At 39.3% G+C, this 25,680-nt stretch overlaps 3 long non-coding RNA genes across 6 annotated transcripts; 1 reads left to right on the forward strand and 2 right to left on the reverse strand.

The window, feature by feature from the left end:
* Positions 1-2,872: 2,872 nt before the first annotated feature.
* On the forward strand, positions 2,873-3,819 carry LOC135333522 (uncharacterized). 2 transcript variants are annotated; one of them, XR_010393950.1, is made up of 5 exons: positions 2,873-3,166; positions 3,220-3,271; positions 3,336-3,372; positions 3,451-3,559; positions 3,605-3,819. It is a non-coding gene; the product is annotated as an uncharacterized LOC135333522 (long non-coding RNA). The 2 variants fall into 2 exon arrangements; XR_010393947.1 differs by having other exon boundaries at positions 3,451-3,542.
* Positions 3,820-15,992: 12,173 nt separating this feature from the next.
* LOC135333953 (uncharacterized) lies at positions 15,993-20,174 on the reverse strand. The gene is made up of 3 exons (XR_010394145.1): positions 19,750-20,174; positions 19,258-19,385; positions 15,993-17,225 (listed from the first exon to the last, which is right to left on the reverse strand). It is a non-coding gene; the product is annotated as an uncharacterized LOC135333953 (long non-coding RNA).
* Positions 20,175-23,231: 3,057 nt separating this feature from the next.
* LOC135333350 (uncharacterized) lies at positions 23,232-25,565 on the reverse strand. Of its 3 annotated transcripts, XR_010393832.1 has the most exons (6): positions 25,466-25,565; positions 25,286-25,377; positions 25,006-25,097; positions 24,527-24,713; positions 24,088-24,410; positions 23,232-23,426 (listed from the first exon to the last, which is right to left on the reverse strand). It is a non-coding gene; the product is annotated as an uncharacterized LOC135333350 (long non-coding RNA). The 3 variants fall into 3 exon arrangements; XR_010393830.1 differs by having other exon boundaries at positions 23,232-24,410; XR_010393833.1 differs by lacking the exons at positions 25,286-25,377; positions 25,466-25,565 and adding an exon at positions 25,164-25,198 and having other exon boundaries at positions 23,232-24,410.
* Between the last annotated feature and the right edge of the window lie 115 nt (positions 25,566-25,680).

Here is a 25,680-nt window from a genome sequence, read left to right on the forward strand (position 1 = left end):
ATCTAGAAACTATGTGTATTGCCAGCTCACGCAAATGTAGGAAAACAAGTATATAGCTGTTATACCTAAAGCAATTAATCCCTTCCCGGCCCTTTTGATACAATGCCTTGCCATCACTCGTAAATGTATTTTTTTATTGTTGTGAAGTCCTATTGCTACAATGGTCTAACTACGTAGATGGTTCAAGTATTGTTAAGGAAGTGCAAGCTATTAATTATTATAAGCAGCAGAATTCTTACACCGACAGTAAAACTTAAGGTTTGTCTTTCTGGTGATTATAGACATGCAAAGCTATGCATAGCAGACTATATGCAAGCAAAGTCAGCAGCCCTGCCCTTAGCCTCGAGGGGCTGGAGTCGAGGCTACCTGCCCTCAAATGTGTTTGTTTGGTAAAGATCATTAATCACACAGATGAATAATAATTATGATAAATAATGTTTATTATAGCAACAAAGAAAGAGTCAATGACTTTTATGAGCAAAATGCATAATTATGGATTCGCTAGTTAAAGGTGAATTAGTCATTGCATGTGAGGGGGCGTTATCCTAACTCGTACTTCTTGTCCGGTGCGGCGTACGCCTACAGAGTATTGTGGAGCAGCTGGTCATAATATCTCAGATCCTTCACAGAGGGAGGGAGTTTGGGAATGGTGGCCAACTTTGTTATAAATGTTCTGAGTTTGCAGCTTAGCTCTTGGTGAAACCCCCTCCTCATCTGTTAGCTGATATCTGTACAATAATTATGAACAGTAATACGATCTTGTTAAACACTAAACACGGGCAAACCCACTGCCAATCCTATGTAAAACCTACTGGTTTTACTAATTTGAAAAATTGCACTATTTTCATATTTCACCGCGTTTCGTCTGACTGACTATAAGTAAGTAAGTAACATTCTTGGAAAGCATTTCCTCCTTGTACAGACATGTTCAGAAGATTCTAGATACAGACTCTAGTCGACTAGAACCCGGACCATGGGCGTTTTTCTCAGAATTGCGTCCGCTTCCAAGAGGCAGATGACCTCTCAGGCTCCACTTTTCTTACCTACGCAATTCCGCCATCTTTAAATGACTGCCACAGCAACGCACATGGCAACATCGCCGCTCCACCATGGCCCAGAGCTACAGAAGAAACGAGATGGAGAAGAAGAGAGCATATGAACAGCGTGTAAGAGAAGTCGAACATGTTTTCTCTGCTGCTGGAGGTATGGGTCCGGCTGCAGATATTGTCTACAAGAAACTAGCTTCAATGCTGGCAGAGAAACAGGACAAAACATACAGCACAACTCTGAATTGGATGAGATGTAGGCTAAATTTCTCCCTCATAAGATCAGAGATTATGTGCATCAGAGGCTCTAGGAAGTCATTCACCACCACCACACCATGGAAGGCCTTAGACACTGGCACTATTGACCTAGCAACTCAAGAAGGCCGGGTGCTATCGGTCTGAAACATGTGTTTTCACCCAGGAACTTTATAAAATTATGTCACATGTTTTTGTTGTTTTTTCTTGGTTTGTTTTTTTGTTTTGTCTTTTGTCTTTTATCTTCTCACTTGCAATAAGTATTATAATTAAAAAAAAAAAAAAAAAAAAACTTATGAGATGGGCGTGGCCGGCTGTGACATCGATCGGTACACAAACCTAGTCCTTTTCTCCAACTTCTCTCCATTCTCAACTCAGGTATCATGCTACTGGCTAGATCTACCATGATAGGCCTCCATGCTTTTGCACTTTGAAGTATACACTCTAGTATTTAACATGCATAGATAAATGAACACTGTAATAAGAATTATGTGTTCATATTTTCCAGTCTGCATGGCCTGTCTTCTCTTCTCTTCTTGAACTTCTCTTGCTTCTTGACATTCCTCTTAGGCATTTCACATTTCATTATTGAAGAGTATAAAAATACTGCTGTACTGAAAAAGAAAGGGAATCAAACTAAAAAAAACATTTTCAATGTGAACGTTGCTAAGATTGCCAGGAAAAGAGAAGCGCGAAAAAGTGAAGAAACAAGAAATTCGGCGAGTGCATAACTCCAATCCGTTACAACGCCATGAACATGTACAGCCGAGTGGCCTACAAAAATACAAGTTGGGTACAAATGAACCACGAATAACTGAATTCACAATCATCCACCCACACATCCAACACTTGCATGTTTGCTCAACACTGTAAGGGAAAACATCACAAACATTAATTATTTATATAGGTTGCAAAAATTCACTATAATTATATGATAAAAATTACTGAAGGATTGGCCAAGCACAAAACGAACAAAAAATTGAAACAGTATACATGTGAATGAAGTTGTAACGGATTGGAGTTATGCACTCGCCGAATTTCTTGTTTCTTCGCTTTTTCGCGCTTTTCTTTTCCTGGCAATCCTAGCAACGTTCACATTGCAAATGTTTTTTTAGTTTGATAGTAATTAGCATGACATTGGGCACAGAATGACACTCATATAGAATTTGTTGTTTACATTTAATTTGTGTTACGTTATTATTATGGAAAGATCGTTGTTAAAAATTATACTGTTCACTGCAAAAAATTTTGTTTGAAACTACATTGCATAATCGTTTTAACACTATTCTTAAACAGTTGAATCAACTTAATATTTAGTAAAATAAAAAGACAACGTTAAAATAATCAGTATATGTGGTTTTAACTTAAAATAATTATTGTAGAATCACACAATGTCTTTTATTTCTACAATAATTTACATAGAATCTATTATTGATATCTTAAATCAAACTAACAAACTCATTTTGATTAAATTATATTTGAAACTCTATCATGCAGCATGTTAGAATACAATATATAAATTTAGATTTAACAATAATAATAATAATATTTGTTCTAACACAGGCACACATATAATTATATACAATCAATATTTTTAACAATCCATTTATAATAGCATGAGTGATGTGAAATTATATACAATCATGAACATTGTAAGGAAATGTACAAGTTTGCATAGAACCATAGATATTAGAGGACCTAGAAACTAAAATGAAATTGTGGGCGTGGCTATGCTAAGTCCAAGATTGCGCATGCTCAGTAGATCTAGAGCTGTGAAACCATGTGCTCCAAGAAAAGAGAACACCCTTACCATATGCTGGACATTTGCTGCTATAAATCTGACTGTGATGATACTTCTGTGAGAGGTGAGGGACAGACATGAAGTGTTCTCAACAGTATAATTATAAGACTTTAATAGGTATGACTGTGACTACACCAAGTGGATGATGATACTTCTAGTTCTGTGAGAGGTGAGGGACAGACATGAAATGTTCTCAACAGTATAATTATAAGGCTTTAATAGGTATTTAATAGGTATGACTGTGACTACACCAAGTGGATGATGTGAGAGGTGAGGGACAAACATGAAGTGTCTAGTTTTCTGGTGAACACTGTCACTGTCCCTCTAAGGATATATTTTTTCCTACAGAAATTCCTTAAACTGGCAAGCTTGACATGCGAGAACAAACGAAACAAACAGACGAATGGATAGAAGTGGCGTCATTGTTGGATATCCTCTCGGTGATTGATAATACACGGTAATAATTAATATCAATAACAATGATGTATTTACTATTATATAGGTGGACTCTGCGTGGTCAAGAGTGATCAGTCTGCTATACTTGTGAGTCCAGTATGTTACACCAAGAAGAACTATTCCTTGGGCTAATTAATTTAAAACTGTCCTTCTAATTTAACATTGTATACCATTGTCTCACTCAGTTGTCACGAACGTTTCCTATCACTATTTTTGTATTAACATATTATTTATTGAATTGAATAATAATTGTTATACCGATTCATTTGTAAATCGTTGTTTTAGGAATTTATTTAGCTATAATGAGTCTTATTTATTATAATAAGTATTTTCTTAATGGTTGTTTTAATGTATGGCTTAAGTAGATTTGACAATAAAACACAATAGTTTTAACCTAGCAATAATAATATTAAAACTATATACTGTTGGAAAGGTCGTTAATTTCCTTAAACATTCCTCAACTAAAATTCGTTCTTGACACAAACTTTCTTCAAGGTGAAGATCATTCAGTACAGCCTCAAACTCATCTGGATGAAGATCGTTAGGTAAACAAATGCTAAACATTGATTTCAAGCGCATGCGCATCATTATATATGCCATGCTGAGTTGTGACACCTTACCACTGCACTTGAAACCAACCTGACAAGTACAGGATCAAACTTCTCTAGGAATTGAAACGGAGATATTGTGTGTATGTGCTTCTGTCCATTTCCTTATATCTCCCTTAATTTGTGTATCCCAATAATGGCTACACTTTCTAATCTTCCTCTACACATATACACGTCATTATTGCTCGTTACCTACATTCATCATTATACCCATGTACAATGTCTTATTTCATAATTATTATCAATTCGTTGTTGCAAATAAAATAATTATAAACTATTTGTATAAAGAAACTTTCCCTTTTCTGTAACACTCTAATACTTTTGAGCGAAAGCATAAGGTATTAGCAAGCGCATGCTTGAAACACTCGTTATATATAGATTTCAGATGTGTATTCAAAAAAGAAATTACTTTTGGATAATTACTCCATTCGGTCTGCACTTCATGCAATAATCAGGAGACGTCTGTTGACACGGCCAGAATGACTCGATGTACCATTGCCATATTCTGCAACCTTTGCTTTCATTGTCACTTTATACTTAAGTCATGCCAAGCAACAAGCGAACATTACTAATTTTTAGTTGAGGAGAAAACAGCTAATGGCCTGGTTGGTGCCATTGCAACAACTTCTCAAAGTGAACAGATTGTTAGATTATAATTATATTTGCACACTGAATGTGAATAGAAAGAATTTGTACTTCATCGTGACCACACTGCGAAGAGTAACATCAAAACACTTCACTTCAATGCTGATTTCAGTTACAGGCATTGAAAGCTACACATAGATTACTTCACTAGAAACTGTATGACTGTATAAGGCACACATTCTGTTAGCTTATCTTTGCATTATGTAAATTATAAAATTAAATTGTTGCAGCGAGCGACCATAAAATTATTTAAAATACCATACAAGGGTATATAAGATGCCTCCGCCATGTGTGCCAACAATAATAATGAGCATATCTGTAACCAATAAATTGTGGTATATAATTATTAGTATTATGACTACACTAATAGTCTTACTTATTGCTTGGGCTACGCCTTGGGCTTGAGTGTATTAGCTGTATAATTATGTCCCTCATGCAGGAGTACTAACCTATACCTTAAATTTTGCTGGCATGAAATTTATGAGGAAGTGTTGAAGGAGAGAGATTGCACAATGCTGAGACGGTAAACCTTCTACATTATGCATCTATCCAACTATAACCCAGGTTCCTAATGTGCTACCTTGTGTATATACGAACTACCAGCGCCAGGGAGCTGTAGTAAACATGACTGTGAGTGAGCTAAAGAGTGCAGAGACTAAGGATGAGTTTAAGGTGGTGTCAGTCTGGGAACACATGACGGCCACAACACATGGGGCAGCCAGAATAGAGTTATGCCAGAGAGGATTTACAAGCTTATCCTAGACCAATCACCGGGGGAGGAGACAGATCTAGTGTTCAGAACTGCGGCTGCATGGGGGGAAGGTCACTCACCTCGGAGCTGAACATACCAAACTGGGAGACAACTTTGGGAAAAAGTTTGCTGTAAGTGTTAATTTAAGAGTTGAACTAACACTTGTTTTAATGAATACACAATGCACATCACTTGCATAGCCATAACTCTGCTCTCACTTGCAACAAACTCTGTCTATTGCTGCAGATAACACCCACCCTTAATAGCATGGCAATTGCCACGAAAGTGGGCAAAGAAGGTGGTACAGATGTCGAAGAACGGCAGGTGGCCAAGTTCATGACCCACTCCATAGATGTTGTTAACTATACCAACACCTGGCAACAACTGAGCAGGCTGTGCCTGTTTATTCTTCCCTAAACAAACAACGAATAGAACAACCTCCCACAAAAAGAAGAAAGTATACAGATACCGAAGCTGAACTCATTAAAGACTATACTTCAAGCCAGAAGATCTGTCCAAAGCACCCAGCGCAGACAGAGCCCGTGCTTTCCTCAAAGATCATCAAAAAGAAGGAGTGTTCACAGAAAGAAGTTTCCAGCAAATACAAGACAAAGTAAATTAAGACAATACTAAGACAGATTAGGACTATAGTTAGCTTTTAGTGTGCATGTACATTGATTATCAAGTTAATGAGTTATTAATTGGTGACCCTCCTGGCTAGGCTAGAACTTTGTCAACAATAAGGCAGGAGACATTAGGTCACAGCCCATGGCTAGTATGCGCAGCCCTCCTGGCTAGGCTAGGACTTTGTTCTTTTTTACAACAATAAGACAGGAGACATTTGGTCACCATAGTAATTATGAACACTTACTTCCACAATATTTATCCTGAATATTTATCTTTTGCTTCTGTCTCTGAAACGCGATCTCTTGCTTCTGTCCCTGTCTCTAGAATGGGATCTCTTGCTTCTGTCCCTGGAACGCGATCTCTTGCTTCTGTCCATTATGATGAAGTTCATTTGGTCCGGTTTGTTGACAGATGAAATGCAACAAAATGAATAATGTCTGTGTGGCTGTCGGCCTTATCTCAATTGCCGTTGCTATACACGCACACGTTGACCGTCATAGTAGGTGAATGTAATTTGTATTCCAAAAATAAGAGTCTGATCATATTGGCATGTAAGTACTCCACAAGGCGTTATTCGGAGAACACCCAGTTTCAGTGCTCATAACTCTCTAACATAAAGTTATAATTATACTAATAATTATTATACACACAATCATAATAATTATCATGATGCATTAAGTTTGCTGCATTCAGGCAGAATCACAGAGAGTGGGAAATTATCGACCATGCATGCATGAAAAATTCTGTCGTGCATCTGTCAAATATTATAGCACCATTTATACTGTGTCTCGTTATTGAGTATATAGAGCTTTATAAAATTTGCCATGTAACATAAAAATTTGCTACGTAACATCATTTTGCACATGCATGCACTTGTTGCATGTAAAAGTGGCATGGAAAGTCTCCACTTGGCAGGAAAGTTACGTTGGGATCGGAGTCGGTTACCAACAAGAGGTTGCTAATATAACTAACTCATTTCAGAGGCCAGGTGGCGGTGTTTTAACGATTATTTATGGACAAGCTTGACCATAATAGATAAAAAAGCCAGCCAAGCTGAGCGATAAAAAGAGAATAAACAACCAGGAGGGGGAGACGGACCAGGTGAACGATACACCGGACACCAACCAGGAGGGGGAGACGGACCAGGTGAACGATACACCGGACATGCACCAACCAGGAGAGAGAGACGGACCAGGTGAACGATACACCAGACACCAACCAGGAGGTGAAATATACACCGGAGACCAACACTGTTGTGTATAAATTATGAAACAGTTAGTTGTCCACCATGCACGTTCCTTTGTGAGCTTGGACACAGGGAACTAGCTGACAACCTCGACAGAGCAAACCACCTTAGTTGTACCGACATACGATGGACCAGTAAACACAGTTTTAGGTGGCAGATTTGTAGCAAATAGTTTCAAGGTTGAATAGAAGTTAATTCAGAGTCAGATATTAGATGAAAAAGGGCTAGCACTCCAAGTTCCAAAGTGGCAGCATCCGTGACACCAGGATCACCTTCAGATTACACATGCTACGAGATCAATAACAGATACTCAATAATATAATATTGAAAAAAGAGAAGAAAAAAATATTTTAAAATGCTTTTTGCAATAATTGTGATCAAGAGTACAATGGCATAGTTTACTCTAAACAGATATTGTGAATAACACAAGGAAAATTAGCGCGGTTTTAATTTAGCGTTAATTACAAATCGCTTAGTAAAATAAATAGTAGTGTTTATAAAAGTAACAATTAAGGTACTGGCTCACACAGAACTGTTAGTAATAGCTATGCATGTTACATTTTTGACATTCTTCAAACAGCGATCATGATCGACTCTCTTTGGCATGCAAATACATGAATTTTTGTATTGATAGCTTCATGTCACGTTGTAGATAACTGCAGGCGGTGCTGCGTGGGCAGTTGATGTGTTGATTCTCTCGCCTAATTTTCGTGTTGTTTATTATTTCAGAATAGCTACATCACTTTGCAGGTGATAATGGAGTGACAACACTGGGTAATGTCTTGACTTTTTTCACCGGGGCATTTCGTCTATCCCTCCTCTGGGATACAACCGAGCCTTTCCTTTGATGACAGTGCATAGTTCCCGACCTTCTCTACGTGTGCCTTGTCACTAGTGCTACCAACCTGCTTCACTAACTATGGCAATTTTAAAACCAAGATGTTGCAGAGTCTCCAAATGCACGGAGGTTTTAGAAACTATTGAATCGGAAAACATAAAGTAAAAATAAAGTGTGGGAAGTCATTGTGTGTAGTCCATTGTGTGTTTTGTCATTAGCAAGTCATTGTGTGTTGCACATGCAGTAATTGTTGTCCTCAATAAAAAATATTGTGGGAAGTCATCGTGTGTTGCAAAGTAAAAAGAAGAACGTCGGAAAACACTATCTTATTCATCTCCACCGAGGTATCACTTCTGCTGCCCTCCACCCAGAAAGGACTCAAACACAAGAATCTCGTAAGTGTTACTGACTTATACTATACTTATGCAGCTAGCTAGCTATAATAGTTACGCTGGGCTGTAAATAACATCTATATATAGGACATACCAACGCCTCGGTACTTCCGCTTCTTTTCAAGAATGCTGAAGAACACTTACTACCATTTTGTGGGTAAGCCACTGATAGTAATGAAACTACTGGCATTGCTATTAGCATACCTCTAGGTAGCCTCGATCCTAGGCCGCACTTCTTTGAAGGTGAGCTCTAGCCAGCTAGCTAATATTGCAATCAGAGCTCCCGTAATCGTAAGAGGCGAAATTAAACTTAGCATGCAGTCTAAGTTATTTATATCATGTGCATGCGGACGAAATTGTGTCGCTATGATGCAGCTTGTATTTTATTCCATACAGACGGAGTTCTCCTGGAATGAACGGGCTGATCTAAAGATCATCGAACTTATTCTGGACGGAAATTAAACATTATAATATCTGTCATGGAAGGCAAAATTCGTGAAACTTACTATGAACTTGCTTTATGTGTTTTGTATACAGGGTCTGACTTCAAAGAAGAAGACTGACCAATGAACAATTGAGAGAGCAGATATAACAGTCGTCTTATTACCAAATGTATTGCTCATCATAACGTGTTCATGTTATTCTTTATGTGAAAATATGTTCTATTAATAACAGGTGCAAACGATGAGACTGTTCCAAGATAATTAGAAGCTGCTGTAATAGAAAGAAGCGCATGTGAACAAGCACCTTAATTTTTCCGCAGGACATGCGGTACAAATATTCAAACCAGGAAAGGAGCACTAACTCACAAGATTGTGCCGTGGTGAGTGTCCTATAATTCATGACAAGAACTGGAACTACCGAGGTATACTGTTATGTCCTCCTCAATGTTACTTGCAACAGGGAGCCCAGGTAATCTTAAGTTCACAACGAAAAGCTTATAGACTTGAAGAAGAAAAAAGTGTGTCACATATAGCGTTATTAGACGAAGAGGGGGACGCTGAGGTATACAACACTTGTACGTCATATAAGAGCATGCTACGATGTCATAGAAAAGAACAAAATTATAATAGAAAAAAATTAATAATTATAGGATAATAATGAATTCACTACCCATCTCAACAAGGTATAAGTAGTCTTTTTGCTTCATCCACATGATCTGAGAGCTTGAAGAAATATTGAATGAAGTGAGCATGCATATACATACAATAATGTGAGCGTGTGATTGGTCCGTTTATATTTACTGCCCGCTGTGCTATATGCAAGCATGCAGCTCAACACATTTCTGACAGTACAATTATAAATTATCACTGTACTCGTGTCACAAAAGAGTTTGTACTTGGCCGCTCATTTCGACAACCTGGAAATGTTCACGGGGACTCACTCCTGCTGAACAAGTCAGTTTTTAAACAGCACAGATAGCTGAGTGCTTGTCCCTGTGGCAGAGAACTATAATATGGCTCTGTCATGCATGACATCGTTATAATTATACGCTTCAGCTACAGGCAATCTCCTCTAGACAGTTTAAAAGAGTCGCGTCATGCACAGGGTGGAAGAATTTATGCAGGCAAGTAACTCGGAGGCTGCAACTTACAAAGCTCTTGTGAAGATTATCAAAATTATAATTATTGTACTACCTTCAAAGCTATACTCAAAGGTTCGAATTTCGATGGATACACTCTTGAGGATTGAGTAAATATGACATTGCTAGTGAAGTGTTCAACTCATGCAGGCAGCCTTCGCCCTAATCCACTCAACGTCAAGTTCCTGGCCTGGCAACTGCGGGACTTAAGTTTCTGTCGGTGGAATAGGAATCGAGTATTCCCTATTATTCCTCCCATTGGTCCCATTCCTCTAGATGCAATAGGTCCACCAGGGGCACAGGGACAACAAGGCCCAAGCACTGTATAATATCCTGAACATAAAGACGATCATTTCCTTCAATTCCTCTTGAGTGATGGAAGATATGAACATAACCCTTTCCTTGCCATTCGTGAAATCTGGAACAGGAGCGTCTTTAGGTCGATCAATTAGTGTGGATCCGGCCTCACCACGCCTCCATGTCATTCTATTAGTCTAGATCCGGCTAGCAATTCTAGCTGGGACTCCCAGTTCTAGCTCCTTTTGTTTAGCGTGTCAGAGACTGGGAGAAGATGATTGGCACTCCCTGGCTCCTTTGGATGTACAGCTGTCCAGATCCCTAGAACATACCCTCCATTCTGACGAGTTATCAGTGCATAGGGTGCTTACTAGATTCTTGCCAGCCAGTACAGTTCAAGCTACACACAGCACCGCTCAACTATTCTCTACCCCATTATCTAGCTAAATCTGGTCCAACTAGACAGCAGACACAGCTAGTTAATTCAGTAAAGCCAGGGGTAGCCCTACTTCTACGGTTGTTCAGTACCCACGGTAACAATTCCTCTGGGCTGGGCTAACTAGTTGAGCCACGCCTCCCAATTCTCAAGGCTAGGTACATGTCTCTGTCTAGCTGCTTCTTCAGCTTCTTGCTCAGTTTTGTGGCTTAGAGAAAGGCCAGCTACTCAGGGGGAAGAGTCCAGATGAAAGTCTGGCAGCCAGGTGACGTCCAAACGGTCAGTTATTCTTTCCACCAACTTTTTAATCTAGTCTAGTCCTGCTTGCACTGCTACTACTACTGCTGCTACTCTTCCTAGCTAGTCAAAGGTTTCTTTTTTTTTTTTTTTTTTTTTATAACTACATATGCACAAAGAGACATCAAAGCTTACATCAAAGGACACAGATTTTTAGCCTACTTGACTGATAAGGCGGTTACCTAGACTACAGTTTGTTTGTCAGGGAGGAGCTCACATACAACTTCATCTAATTCATCATAACGATTCCTTACCCATTGTTGTAATTTCTACAACAGATTGCCAAGGAAAGAGATAAACTTTCACGTGTAGCGCATTATTTGTTATGTAAGCTCAATAAAAATACAAATCAATATTCAGTTTTTAACTGCGCTTCAGTGTTTGCCAATCTCTACACTAACACGTTACAATGTACCTGCCAAAATTAGGACAGGAAATAGGAAGGAATTTTTGTTATGGTATTAATAGCTGTCACGATATCGTACGATATAATTGTTACTCTTGCTTGCTAATAAAGCAAATTTCACTAATCATATTTTTTTCTAAAGTGAAAAAACAAGACTAGTCATAATTAAGTTGTTTTGTAGCTGACATAATTATAATTTCTTCCTATACACAGATGCCATTCTCTTACAAGGGAGAAAATGTCCCAGTCTGGAATAATAAGGATCATTGTGCTACAGAGGCCTCGCGATACATGAAGCATGTCCAGAACGACCACCGTAAGCTAGCATCATGCTAATTGTATTAAAAAAGCCTAATAAATATAATGTAATTATACCGTATAGCGGGAAGTTTTTGTGTGCAAATATTTTTCGTTTTTCGAGGGCGAAACAGTTAATGCGAATATTAAAACTGTGATAAACTCCCACACATTGGCATTTCACATGCAAAGCTAATGGTGGATGTGGTTTCCTGCATGGCATTGCACAAAGTTTTCTGCTGAAGAAACTTGAGCCAAATAACAAAAATGTGCACCCATTTTCTCGCTATACAGTACTGTGCAAGGTATAATGCACGTTCAAGGTTGCTTAATGCCCCATTATATTTCTGCAGGCTCCCTCCGCGCCAATCCCTTAAACGTCAAGTTCCTGGCATGGCAACTCCTCCGGCCGGTCCACCTGGGGCGCAGGGTCTGCCAGGGGTACAGGGCCTACAAGGGGCGCAGGGTCTGCCAGGGGCACAAGGTCTACAAGGTCCACCAGGACCAATTGCGCCACAGGGACAACAAGGCCCAAGCATATATCCTGAACATAAAGACGATCATTTCCTTCAATTACTCTTGAGTGATGGTAAGATATAAACATAAACTTTTACGTGTAGCGCATTATTTGTTACATTAGCCCGATAAAATCCAAATCAATCGAGTTTTTAACTGCGCTTCAGTGTTTGCCAATCTGTACACTAACACATTACAATGTACAGATCTCCTGCCTTCTACTAGCCATACATAATCAAGATGCATGTCTGAATCAAATAATAAAATTAGTCTCATAACATTCTTGCTGTAATTATTATTTCTCTATATGATTACAATCCTCCCCATTAACAAAATCATTTTCTTGGCCTTCTGGCTCCCGGAGCTGTATTTCATAAAGACAAAGAAGGTACACACGGTTGAGAACGAATTTAGCACACACACACCGGAGAGTGTTGTGAAAGAATAGCAATAATCGAAATGTGCACGGTCCGATAATCTGCATTAAATACAATACGTACGGCGGGGATTGCAAATACGGCTCCAAATGCAGGTTCAGCCATGTTTGCAGTAAGTGTCGGGAGCTCACCTAGTAACGACATGTGTAACTAATATTACACTATATTTCACAGTCTACAGGTGTTGGCATGATGCGTGTAGCTTTTGAAAAAAATAAATTTAAAGTTTTAGGAGATACAATCAGCGAGAGTTGAAATCTTATAATTATGTACGTATGGAGTTTACGATGGTCTTGGTTTGTTTATTTATTTGTGTAATGGGGAGCACCTTTGTAAGGCAATATTGCCTCTGTGTGACCCTTTCCTCAGTGGATAAACTCAATTCAATTCAGTTCCCAAAGTTAATGTTGCAAACAACAGTAAAAGTTACGTCACTGGATGTTTGAACAACTGTGACAGAATGGCAACTCCTAGCTATACCCAGTGCATCATGCTGTATACACAAAGCGTATATTATACTATCAACCAAGAGAATAGCAAGGTACACAAAGAGTCAAAGAAGGAGACAACAGCAATGAAACCAATAAATCTAAATCACTTGTATTATACATTACAGTATTCAAGCCTAGATATTTCCTCACCCCCAGACACATATTTGAACCAGTCAAACAAGGTTTAATTGAAGGACTCGATGATGAGTGAGTATACAGTGTGTGTGTGTAGGGGAGTAGGGAGGGGACGGGGCTGGAACACCCTTCCTCTAGTCTGGCTATCCTTCTTTGAACCTCCAGGCTCTGAAAACATCTTCCCCATGCAGACAGTCGGAATGTAAATGATGAACCCTCTCTAGACACGCCCATCACAAAGATCAGACATAATTATGACGAGCACGAGCGCACCAAGACCACGAAACAGAAGAGCATTTTTATCAAACTTTTCTCAACTTGAAGAAGAACTAACAATAATACAAATACATAAAAGAAGGTGATATCCACGGTCATGATCTTGAATATAATATATAATTTTATCTTCAACATTAATTAAGATTAGTTGTTAAAGGTAAGGGTAAGGGAAAGCTATCTATTTATAATTCACAAAATTAATGATGTCACACTACCGTCACACTACTGTCACACTAACGGCACACTGATGGTACCATTTGAAAGGTCTCTTTCTATAAGCTTTCAATCCGTGCATACACATTCATGCAGCTGTTGTGCCAAGAGTAAGGGGGTGGTCTATAGAGTTCATGAACTCTGACACGGGTTTTGACCTAAATTACTTCTGTTAAAGAAATTTGTTTTGGCATGTAATACTGTGCCGTACTTTACCTCTCTTGCAGAATCTAATTCAGTCGGCGGTGGACGGGTACAACGTGTGCTTATTTGCCTATGAGCAGAGTGGGAGTGGCAAGACGTACACCATGATCGGGGGCAAAGACTCCAAGGGAGTGATCCAGGGAGTACTGTTGAAGTGTGGACTGAATGTTAAGCATCTTATAAAGATCATACTATTATAGTTATTAATGTTAAAGTTGCTCTCAACGGCTATTATAATGAAGGACTGGAAGAACAAGCCGTGCTATAGAGTCAGCTGAGGAAAGCCGTGCTATAGAGCCAGCTCAGGAAAGGGGCTACAAGCGAGAAAATACGAATTGTCCACTGTAAGGTTTCTAAAAGAGCTAAAAGAGAAATACCTCAAGGACAATGTCCACACGAACTAACTCGCATGTATAGATTTGTTTCTCAGCCAGAGCGAGAAAAGAGACATAGACATTGGAACCCTAACATTAATTTTAAGGACTGGTGTTTTTTCATCTTGTGCTGTGCATTCTGATTGGTCCCTGGAGAAATGTATATAAAAGACATGCACATTACCATTCTTTTAGTTCAAGATTTTCTCAAGATAATCTGGTTCCAATTGATTCGTTCTTACCGCAAGGTTTCAACTCATCGCAAGTTATTTATCAGAGCCAGAGTGAACAGAAGAATGATTGCGTGTATAAGTTAGTGACAGTACAAATTGTCACTGACATTTCTTTTTTTTTTACCCATAATTATTCTGTGATCCAAGTTTGGATTTAAGGCCATAGCAGAAACACATAGTGAGGGTTTGAAGTCAGTAAAGATATTAATTTCCTTGCCCACAGGAAGATCTTTGCCTAAAAAGGTTTATATAAATAAACCGTCTCCATGCAGGATTCGCCTTTGTCCCGTTTGACAATCAAGTATCGACAATAAAAAAAATTAACGTTTTAATGGACAAAATGGTTCAAATCAATAAAGTAGCTGTTTGTATTGAACGTAGGTCTTAATTAACCCGAGGCAGTGCTATTATTAATAGTTCGTGTATATGAATATTCTGTATGAATGGATTTGCCAATTACACATTGACTGAAAGTAACATGACTTCGAGGCAAGTGGCGGCTCCATCCAGGCACTCTGATTGGACGCGGCTGAAACTGAGACGCCATATGGGAGTCTCACACAAAAAAGGGTCTTGGGAGCCGCACATAATTATACATTATAACTTCACTTAAATAATTATGTGTCATTGACGTCATCTCCTTTACAGACAGCGGCCACCAATCATGGGGGAACATCCTCGGACATATCAGCGAGTATATATTAATGTGCATGGGTGTTGCATAATGGTAAAATAGCTTTAATGAGCATTTTTCCAATTATAATTATACACAATTTGCATTTTACTCTAATTCACAGAATAATAGCAAAACACGCGAAAATAAGATTTCACAGTTTATCTTCCTAAACTCTTGGTATAGAATAAGGGTTGTGAGCTAAAGATTAACTATAGTTGTATGTTGACAATTATTGTTGATTTTTTTTAGTACAGACATACGACCACCACCGGCACCACAGCAAGATCGAACATTGATTGATTAAAGGACCGACCACTTGAGTATTGAACAAAATCACTTGCATGTATATACATTGTTTAATTTGTCAAATTCCAAATTATTATGCTCAAAAGCAGTACCTTATGCTAACCCTAAAAAGTACTACCTTCAGGGCTTACCCCCTAGTAGCTAGGCGGTACTGGCCAGACTGCTCTTTTTTACATGTGTTGTTAGATATGGCGGTGTCGGAGGGGAGGGTGAAGCAGGTCCTTGTGCAGGATCTAGCGTGACAGTCAAAACTGACACCATAATTACAATTACAGTGAAAAACAGTTCACAAAAAACAATTGTTTCAATAGTTGTATGTTGACAATTATCGTTGATTTTTTTTATTGTACAGACATACGACCACCACCACAACAACCCAACGACAACGATCAGCAACACAGAGAAGAACATTAATTAATTAAACCTTGACCCAACACTCCAAATCACTTGTATACATTGTATTCTTGACATTTTATATGCCTCGATGCGCATGCACAAGACCATGTATTTTACATTTTACAGTAAAAGTTAGGTGACTTGTTTGTGTGGTTGGTTGCCAATTTGAACAACTGTGATAGAATGGCAACTCCTACAACCCCCAGTGTGCCCCGGCGGCCGTAAGTCGTGCTCTTCCACCTTTTAATTGTTTGATTGTATAGAGATACAATGTACCTTCTATTAAACTTAGCTAGCTTGCATGCAAATTATTTAAGTCCCTCACAGACAGCGTCAAACAAATGGTGTCAAGTCTATTTAGCAAAGAGCAAAGGAGACATCAGGGAGGCCCTCCATTGCTTTGGAGCCACCAGCATGAGTCATTATTAAGGATGGTGGTTCGACCAATTAACTTGACTGTGCTATACTTCTCTGTTGTACATACAAGGTGTGGAAATACCAGGAGGGAGAACGGCGAGGGGTTAGTACCATGCATGCATCCATTCATATAAAATAAGTAGCAATGTATTGCTTGCAGGATTCGCTTTTGTCACATTCGAAATCACGTTTCAGCCGAAAGGGCAATAAAAGCAAATCAATTAATTGTGTCACTTTGGCTACATTATTGGCAAGTGTAAGTACTGGGCGCTCGGATTATAACTGTTGAATTCAACAAACTAGCGAGTGTCTCCTGTGTCACTGGACCATATTAACTATAGGATGTTTTACAATGAAAGATTATTATGGCTTGTATAATTATAATCGATTTGTTTGGCGCTATATATTATACATCAAAGGATCTTTGCTATAATTTAAAAATAGACAAATTAGCCGAAGCAATACTAAATCTTAATTCAGCTCTCAGGAGTCTCAAACAAAGAAGGCCTGTGTGCCTCGGGAGTCTCCCATAATCAAGGTGTCGGCATAGTAATCAGTATTCTGTCCGTGGCTGTAACAATTGGAAGAACCTCCAGTTACATTATAATACTGAATAGTCATAATATACATGATTGTTGCAACTCTGAGATGGTACAATGTACCTTCTAGCTAGCTTGCATGCTAATTATTCTGGTCATTTAATTCCCTCACAGACACTATCAAAACAATGCAAGGTGTATTTGGGCGGCATCCCTGCTGCGGTGAGCAAAGGAGACATCAGGGAGGCCCTCCATTGTTTTGGAGCAACTAGCGTGAATCATTATTAAGGATGGTGGTTCGACCAATTAACTTGACAATGTGCTATACTTCTCTATTGTACAGAGTAAAGAAATACCAGGGCAGAGAGTGACGAGGGCTTATAGTACCCGCATGATCTCTCAGACTCACTCAAAATAATACACACAAAAAGGCTCATCAATAACATGTCCCTGAAGTAACTTCCTTGAAATTGTCAACTTGGGAGCATTCAATATAATTATAAGATTACAATACATTTATTGCAGTCTTCAGGATAAGCCTCACATTCGAAAATCAAGTTTCGGCCGAAAGGGCCAAAAAATTGTAATTAATGGACAAAACGTAAGTTAAGACTGGAGTGTGTGTCACGGCATGACCACATTGACATGGACAGAATACACTGAAAGATTATTATGGTTTGTATGGCGCTATATATACATCAGAGGTTCTTTGCTATAATTATATTCGCAATTATAGCAACACTAAATAAACACCACGCATGCCTGCCTACACGTGCAAATACAGCTGCTTACAAAACTGCCTCACGAGGATCTACTGACTGCTGCTTAATTTTCGAGCCTCCCACCCCCCGAGTCTGTTACCACATATATATAAGAAGCAACAAATTTATGGCCTCCCTCGTTATAAAAGGGAGGTACGATCCATCTCTTCTAAATGCGTACGTTACCACCAGACACAAAAACAATACTATTTCCATCTGACAATGTGATTACCGGGAGGGGACTGAATGCATGAGGGCCTCCCAAACATTTACGTGCCTATCGTTAACCACGGGGGCCCCTCTCTCAGGACTCCCCCAAAACCTAACCACAGTCATGTGACCCTCGACCTCTACGGCGACAGAGTCCATGGGACACCAGCTTAGACCCGGTACTGCCAAAATGTTAATAATATCCGCTGCTTAAGTATTGCAACACTCTTGCAACCGTATAGTTAATGGACAAAATGTAAGCTTTAAAGCACCAGAAAACACATGGATAGGAGAATATAAAACCAGTTATGGTAGTTAGGATTTGAAGGATACCCTTGTTGGCATACATAGAAGGGATAATGATGAGACAACAGGCAGGCTTTAATCAACCTCAGTAGATAGCAAACACATTAAAATCAAGACAGCAATCAAAATCCATGGCATATGCAATTGCCGCGCCAATTTTTGTAACCTATTTATCAATTGAAAACAACGTTGTCATGTATACTATACTATAAATTTCCCCCACGAAAACGTAGGTATGCTTACTGTAACGCATACTAACAAAATTTATACTTGCGAAAATCACCATTTCCCATTCAGTTAAACGAATCTCCCGAAAATTTACCCACTATAATTATATGGTAGTAAGACTTTTGCTCAGAAGTAGAGATACACACACCTGTTAAGCTCAGATGGCACCAATGCAAAACTGTGAAAACACTTTCAATGTAAGTACAACCAGGAGTCTTGAGGTCAGCTGTGCGTTTACCTCCTCAAGAGAAGGCCACACACAGATTGAAGCTAGTACAAGAGCACTGACTTACACTTGTACCTCTGCTTCAGAGCAAAATGAGCAAAAATAAAATTGCTTCTCCTCTAAATGCTTCTCCTCCAAACATTTCAAGCTTTTTAAACTAGTCCGCCAATTCTTAATTTCATGAAAACATTCTCCCTTAGGTATTCCAATAGAGATATAATAATACAGTCCTACACTTTGCCCACTTTATGTGTTACCTCATTGAAATCAATAATTAGCATTATTATAAATTAGGTATGGGCAAAGTGTAGTATCTGTTTTAATTTGTTTCACCTTATAATTATCACAGAGCTCAGACAATGGAAGATACCAGACTTGAGTTTCATTCTGATTTCTGTCACAGATCTTGATCCTTTGATATCGTAAAAACGGGACTTGCACGCATGCAGCAGTAATTCAGTCTGCAGGTGTGTTATGCATGTGTCAGTCAGTGGGAATCAAAGTGATAAGAACACATGCATGTTCAATGCTGTTAACAAGGTAGCCATTGTGCAACAGAGAATTTCCTAACAGCAAAACCACAATAGATAATTATTTCTTAAACCTAAACTTGCACCAAGCAAGAGCACTCTTGTGTATAAATAAAACAGCCCCTATAAAGGCCACCTCTGTATAATGGCCATTGTACTATGGTTGCACCAAAGATCAAAGGCTTCAGTTGTAGTTTATACTACTTATACAAGCTGTCTGACCACAAGCCACGATATATGGCAGTTATACCCTAGTGTATAACAGCCATATACCGTGGCTTGTGGTCAAACTTACATGTACAGCTAGAACTGATTTTAGTCAACATAAAAAGAGCCAAGTTCGAGCGATGAATAGTTCCAAAAAGGAGGCAAATTTGGAAGAACTCCGTGAACCGAACGATACTGGTTTGTTTGTGTTGCTTTTTTTCAACTTTCAACATTGGTTGTCACAACCTGCTTATTACATTGCTGCATGGGACCAGGAGCAGTAAGAAGGGTCCAGACTGCCAAGTGTTTCTCAGACTAAAGAGACTGCACTGCACTGGGCCAGTACAGTAGGCTTGTGGAATGATATTTTCGGGTATACTCTTTGCAGACAAGTAGCACCAGTGTACTTTCTTGAAGTGCCGCCTTCTATAAAGATGCAGAAACACAGCCTTCACAATTGCTTGCTTGAATCAGCCATCGCTTTTTAAAAAGATAGCAAATTCATTGCATAGCTATAGCAACAGTGACGGCAAACTGCAGTTATAAGCATATTCATTGAAGAAGCATAACAGGAAGTAGCTAAACATAGTGTACAGTTCTAAACATAGTACAAGCCAGTTAAACTAATTATTGCTCCACAAATGTGTTCTTGCAAGCATTCTTCATGCAGATACATGTACATATACTATAAGCTCAACACTGCTATCACAGGTTTGGTTTGGCCCTAATGATATACTACATGGTACTCTTCTTTTGCAAGTGAAAGTCTAGTCCACTTTCCAATAAAGTTATAATTATGTTCCCAAGGCTGTTTTAGAGCTATTGGAACATGTAACGTGTAAGCGTGCTGGTTATGACTACTATACAATAGGTATAGACCTTGAAATATAAGTGAGTTGCACGGACTAAGCATGCACAGTTACTTAATTGTAGTTTATTATGCACTGGGTGTAGAAATAGATATTGTTGTGATGGCCTCAATTAAACCGCAGCGTAGCGCGGATGCTACTCGAGATACCAACGTTTCCTATTCCTCTATAACTCTTCAATCTATGGTTCAACTAACACTACAAGTCATATCTAACAATCTAATAGTGGTTTTGCTGTGGCATGCACTCTGTTGCAAGTCACTCTATACATTTCCCACTGTGCACAAAACTCACAAGTGTGTGACTGAGGCAAAACAGTTGGTAAACCACAAGACATAAGACACTACCTACTTCTCACAACTCAAGGCATGGGGTCAGGACTGGGTAACAACTGTAGCTAGAGAATAGAGGACTGCAAGCCTCTCTGTACCAGCTATCCTCTCTGCACCAGATATCCTCTCTGTACCAGCAAGCCTCTCTGCACCAGATACCCTTGATATTGTAAGCAATTCCTATACTAGGTTTGTGAGCTGTATACTACTAGTCACACAGACTGAATGTCTGGAGCTAAGCTAGCCTCCTTCATCGGCCTTTGAAAGAAGGCCTGCTATCGACTGCTTGCGCATGCGCCAAATTATTGGATTTTTTCCCCGTAAATATTTCTATAATACTATAATATTGGATTTTTTACCCGTAAATATTTCTATAATACTGGATACATCAGAGAAAATATTCTAAAAGTCATACACAGAGCTATATAGCTAGCTAGCTAGAAACAGAGCTGTGTAGGTTTGTTGTACTGCTATTTTCTTCTGATAGAATCAGTAGCAGTAGTATAGTAGACTTTCACCAAAGTTAGTGTTAAATGGGCGTGGCCTGTCCATATAGGCTCTTATCAGCCGTCACTCCTTTCAGACGATCGTCATCCACACTGTTGCAGGCTGTGAGTCTTTTGTTAACATAGCAGGCTAAGGGTAGCTATCAGAGAATGCTATCCGATGGGCTAGAAACCTTCAATCGAACTTTCTATCTACTTCCTTCAATCCACTTCCTTTCGTTGTGATGTCATAGTTTTACTGAGCATAAACGATGTTATCCAAAGCCCCCAGATACCGGGGGGATATTAGCGCATGCGCAAGCAGTCGATACCAGACCCACTTCCCTAGCGGGAAGTGCGGCCTGGGATCGAGGCTAGAGCTAAGCCGGAGAGAAACTGTCTCCTCAGCGTCGGGGCAAGGTACTTTAGATAGTTTTATATAGTTTTTTACATGTATACTGGAAGATAGAGTGTAACCAGTAATATATTCCCCATACATGCACTTAGCAATACTATGCTCAGGGTGTCATACAGGGGGAAAGGGGGGATATCCCCCCCCCTTTCAATTATGACTGAGTGTCCATAGCTGGGTATTGAAATAACAGTTGACCTTTTTTTAGCAACATTTTCTGGTTACTTTTCTCATTTCCCCCCTCTACTTCAAAATCCTGTATGACACCCTGATGCTCACCAGATGGGATGTTGTAGGGGGGGGGGGGCTGCATGAGGTAACTGGATTAGGATTCTCATGCAGGGGGGTCTTGTACACCCTTGCAGCTGGAAGGCCTGGGAGAGAAAAAAAGGATAGTCACTTATACTTAATAATAATTATTATGTTCCTCACTTGTCTAATTGTGTGTTTGCTTCCAACATGCTGCACTGTTCAGTCCATCACCATAATTATAGTGCTCACATGCAAGCCTGCAGCAGTCAGTGACACTCTCGCTGCACGGTTCGTGTAGAGTTGAAAGATTGAAGACATCAGCTGCAAAACCACAATAATTGTTAGCTAAATATTGGCTATAATTTTATTTTCCCTCACTTGTCTATTTGAGAACTTGCTTCCAACATAATTTATACTGCACTGTTCAGATCATCACTCGATCACTTAGCCTCGATTCCAGGCCGCCTTGTTGAGGCCTTGTAAAGGAGGCTATCGATCACTGTCACTGCATGCATGGCATGTTCAGAAAACCACTCTGAAAAGCACTCGACGTGTGCATGCTAGCGCTAGAAGGTCACAAGGAAGTTTTAAAACCAAGTTGTCACTTAGAGTTGAAATGTGAAGACATCTGCAGAACAACAATAGCATGCATGGTTGCTGAATACACTGTATAATTATAGTCTATACAATTTAATAATAATTATACTGAATAAAGTCCTCACTAGTGTAGTGCCTCCATTATGCAGCCAGTCAGTGACATCACTCTCGCTCGCTGGTTTGTGTTGTCACTAAGAGTTGAGACATCTGCAAAACAGCAAAACAGGCAATAATTGTTAGCTGTACAGACTGCAGAATTATGTATAATAATTATTATTGTGACAATGACCTAACAGCAAAACTCATGCTTGCGCTTACTAGTTACATATATATACACAACTATAGGATTGTCATATTATACACAGCAATCCACTTACCAGTTGCTTGGATGGTTGGAAAGACACCATTTTCCTCTGGTGAGTTTCTTCATCCCCACAAGCAGGTTGTGCAATCAGATCTACGCATGTGCAGAAATAGTGAGCCCCACCCCCCTTTTTGTTTTTGCACACATGGACTGTTTCTCATGTTAAATATAGCTTAGGCAGCTAGCTGTTGGCCTCAAGGATCCCACTTCTGTACAAGCGAACTCCTGGAAGGAGGAGTAGGTATAATGTTTGACTCCCAAGTTTATTTTCAATAACATTGCTGCTAAATAATATTTAGCAAGAGAGGGTGCATGTGATACACAACTGTTACAAGACTAATAGTTGATGGTTTCAAATGTTCAAGACTATGGACTTTAGAGAACTGATTTCTCGTTCCCTCGTGACATCCCAGCAGCTGGCTATCTTGTTAACTGCGACTTCTCTTTAGTTCACCTGAGAGAGAGAGAAAGAGAGAGAGAGGTTACCATGCAAACAATGTAGGAGGAGGGTGTAATGTGTATAGAAATAAGTAAATTATCAATTTTCAAAAGGTATTGACTAAATATTGACCAGGTGCATGCTTCCTTTACCTTGCGAGGGACGGTATCCCAACTCTTTGAAATCGGATGTTCGTAGTACAACCTCAAATTTAGCTATAAAACTCTGAAAAGTACATGCACCCATTTATAATAATTATAATAATTATTATAGCCCACGCTATGGACAATTTGGGCCTGAAATAAATCACGGATCTAAAAACACTGACGTTCCAAACACATTTATAAGGCAGACAAGAGTAATATATACTGTGTTTGGTCGTGCTTGGTCTAAATACAGTTACCATAAGACCTCAATTTAAAGTGACACTTTTAAGACCTCTGCCAGAGCTAGGTTGCTTTTTTTTGGAGGTGAAAAATTATTCGCATCTAATTGGATCGAGGTAGGTACACCTACTGTGGTTCTTTTGTGTGAAATAAGATATGCACATGCAGCTACTATATTATTGGAGGAGTCCAGTCAAAGCCTAGTATTAGTTGGTGTGAGTTCCTCTCACTAGGATAGACGGTGTAATAAAATAATAGCTCATCATACAGTCGGCCGAGTATAGCTTCACCTTCTCTCTAATAGTGAGCTGCCGGTAATATTGTAACAGTTTCTGGCTGGTCCTCTCGTGAGGTCCGTGTAGCGAATTCATCACGATAAAACTTCGGGTCGGCCTTAAATTTCTTTATAAGTTGAGCGGAATCTTGAGAATAATTTCTGCATAGCAATTAGACAAGGATGACAAATATCCATTTTGAGGGTAGGAAATGTTCGTTCATTTCAGAGGATTTGGTTTCAGTTACATAGCGACAAAACTCTGGGAAAGTTACGGAGATGTTGTAGTCACGTACTGTAATGACACGCCTCCACACTCGGAGCTCATTAGTGCCGTACCTATGAGTGGGCGTGTGTGTGTGTGTACAGAGACAACATAATTTTAAGTAATCAACTACACAATAATTATACAGTATAAGTATGCACACGCACTCAGTATATTAGTCAATCCATACCTTTCTAAAATAGCCATCTTTATTTTGTCTGGGAACAGCTTGTCATAACCCATCTATAAGTCGACACCAATCTCTCCAGGGGGTCCATGAACTTGTAGTATTCTGAAGAATATATACGTGACATTTTTGGTCGTGAGTTAGCGTACGATTGAGAAATGATACTCTACTCATGGCGGGTACAATGAACCTGTGTGTGGGTGTGTGGGTGGAGTGGGTGTGTAATAAGTGTTCAAGTGCATGTACAGGGATGTGCCCATACTGGTCGGTGGTGGTGGTTGGTACAAACCACCTCTGGACATAAATACTCATCTAGAGTCGCACGTTAGTCTATCAAAAGCAAATTTGTCAGGAAATTAAATATTAAAAATAGCCAGAACTTGGGAACATTTTAGGCAGATACATGTACCTGCATGTTGTGCATGACATATAATTACATCTTCCAATGCTGCAGCTAATAATTATAGCCTATGATAGCTTACTTGTTGTAGTCTACCCAGGGCCAGTCCAGAGTGTACATTGGTAGACTGTCACTCATGTACAGCATGAGACGCTTCATGTTCCTGCAACCAACCTAGGGGAGAGGGCCGGGGGAAATTGCTGACATTATAGATTAAAGCAATCACTAATCTAAACACACCATTTGATAGGTCTTTCAAAGAGCTACAAAATGCATTCTTTAGAATTGTAATTCGACAATCTCAAATTATTGCCAATCGCTTCTGAAATATAATGCCTCGTATAATTATTTCATTAAATTACCTTTCCCCTGAGCTCAATGTCTGGTTCTAGACTGAGTGTTAGTAGTCGCTGGTCAATATGCTGTTCAGCGCTGGATAGCTGACCACCGATAACTGTACGAGGAAAATAAATGGCATTATTAATTTTTATAGAGATGATTGATACTAGGTGCAGAATATAATGGCTGGTAGATCCACACACCTTTCTGTACAGGATGCTGTACTCGTGGTAGCTCTTTATGACAGGAGAGACTTGTGTTGTTGAGATAGCTCTTTCCTTGGCAATCTGTTGTAGAAATTACAACAATGGGTAAGGAATCGTTATGATGAATTAGATGAAGTTGTATGTGAGCTCCTCCCTGACAAACAAACTGTAGTCTAGGTAACCGCCTTATCAGTCAAGTAGGCTAAAAATCT

The sequence above is a fragment of the Halichondria panicea genome, chromosome 1 (genome assembly GCF_963675165.1).
Source record: "Halichondria panicea chromosome 1, odHalPani1.1, whole genome shotgun sequence".
NCBI lineage: Eukaryota > Metazoa > Porifera > Demospongiae > Suberitida > Halichondriidae > Halichondria > Halichondria panicea.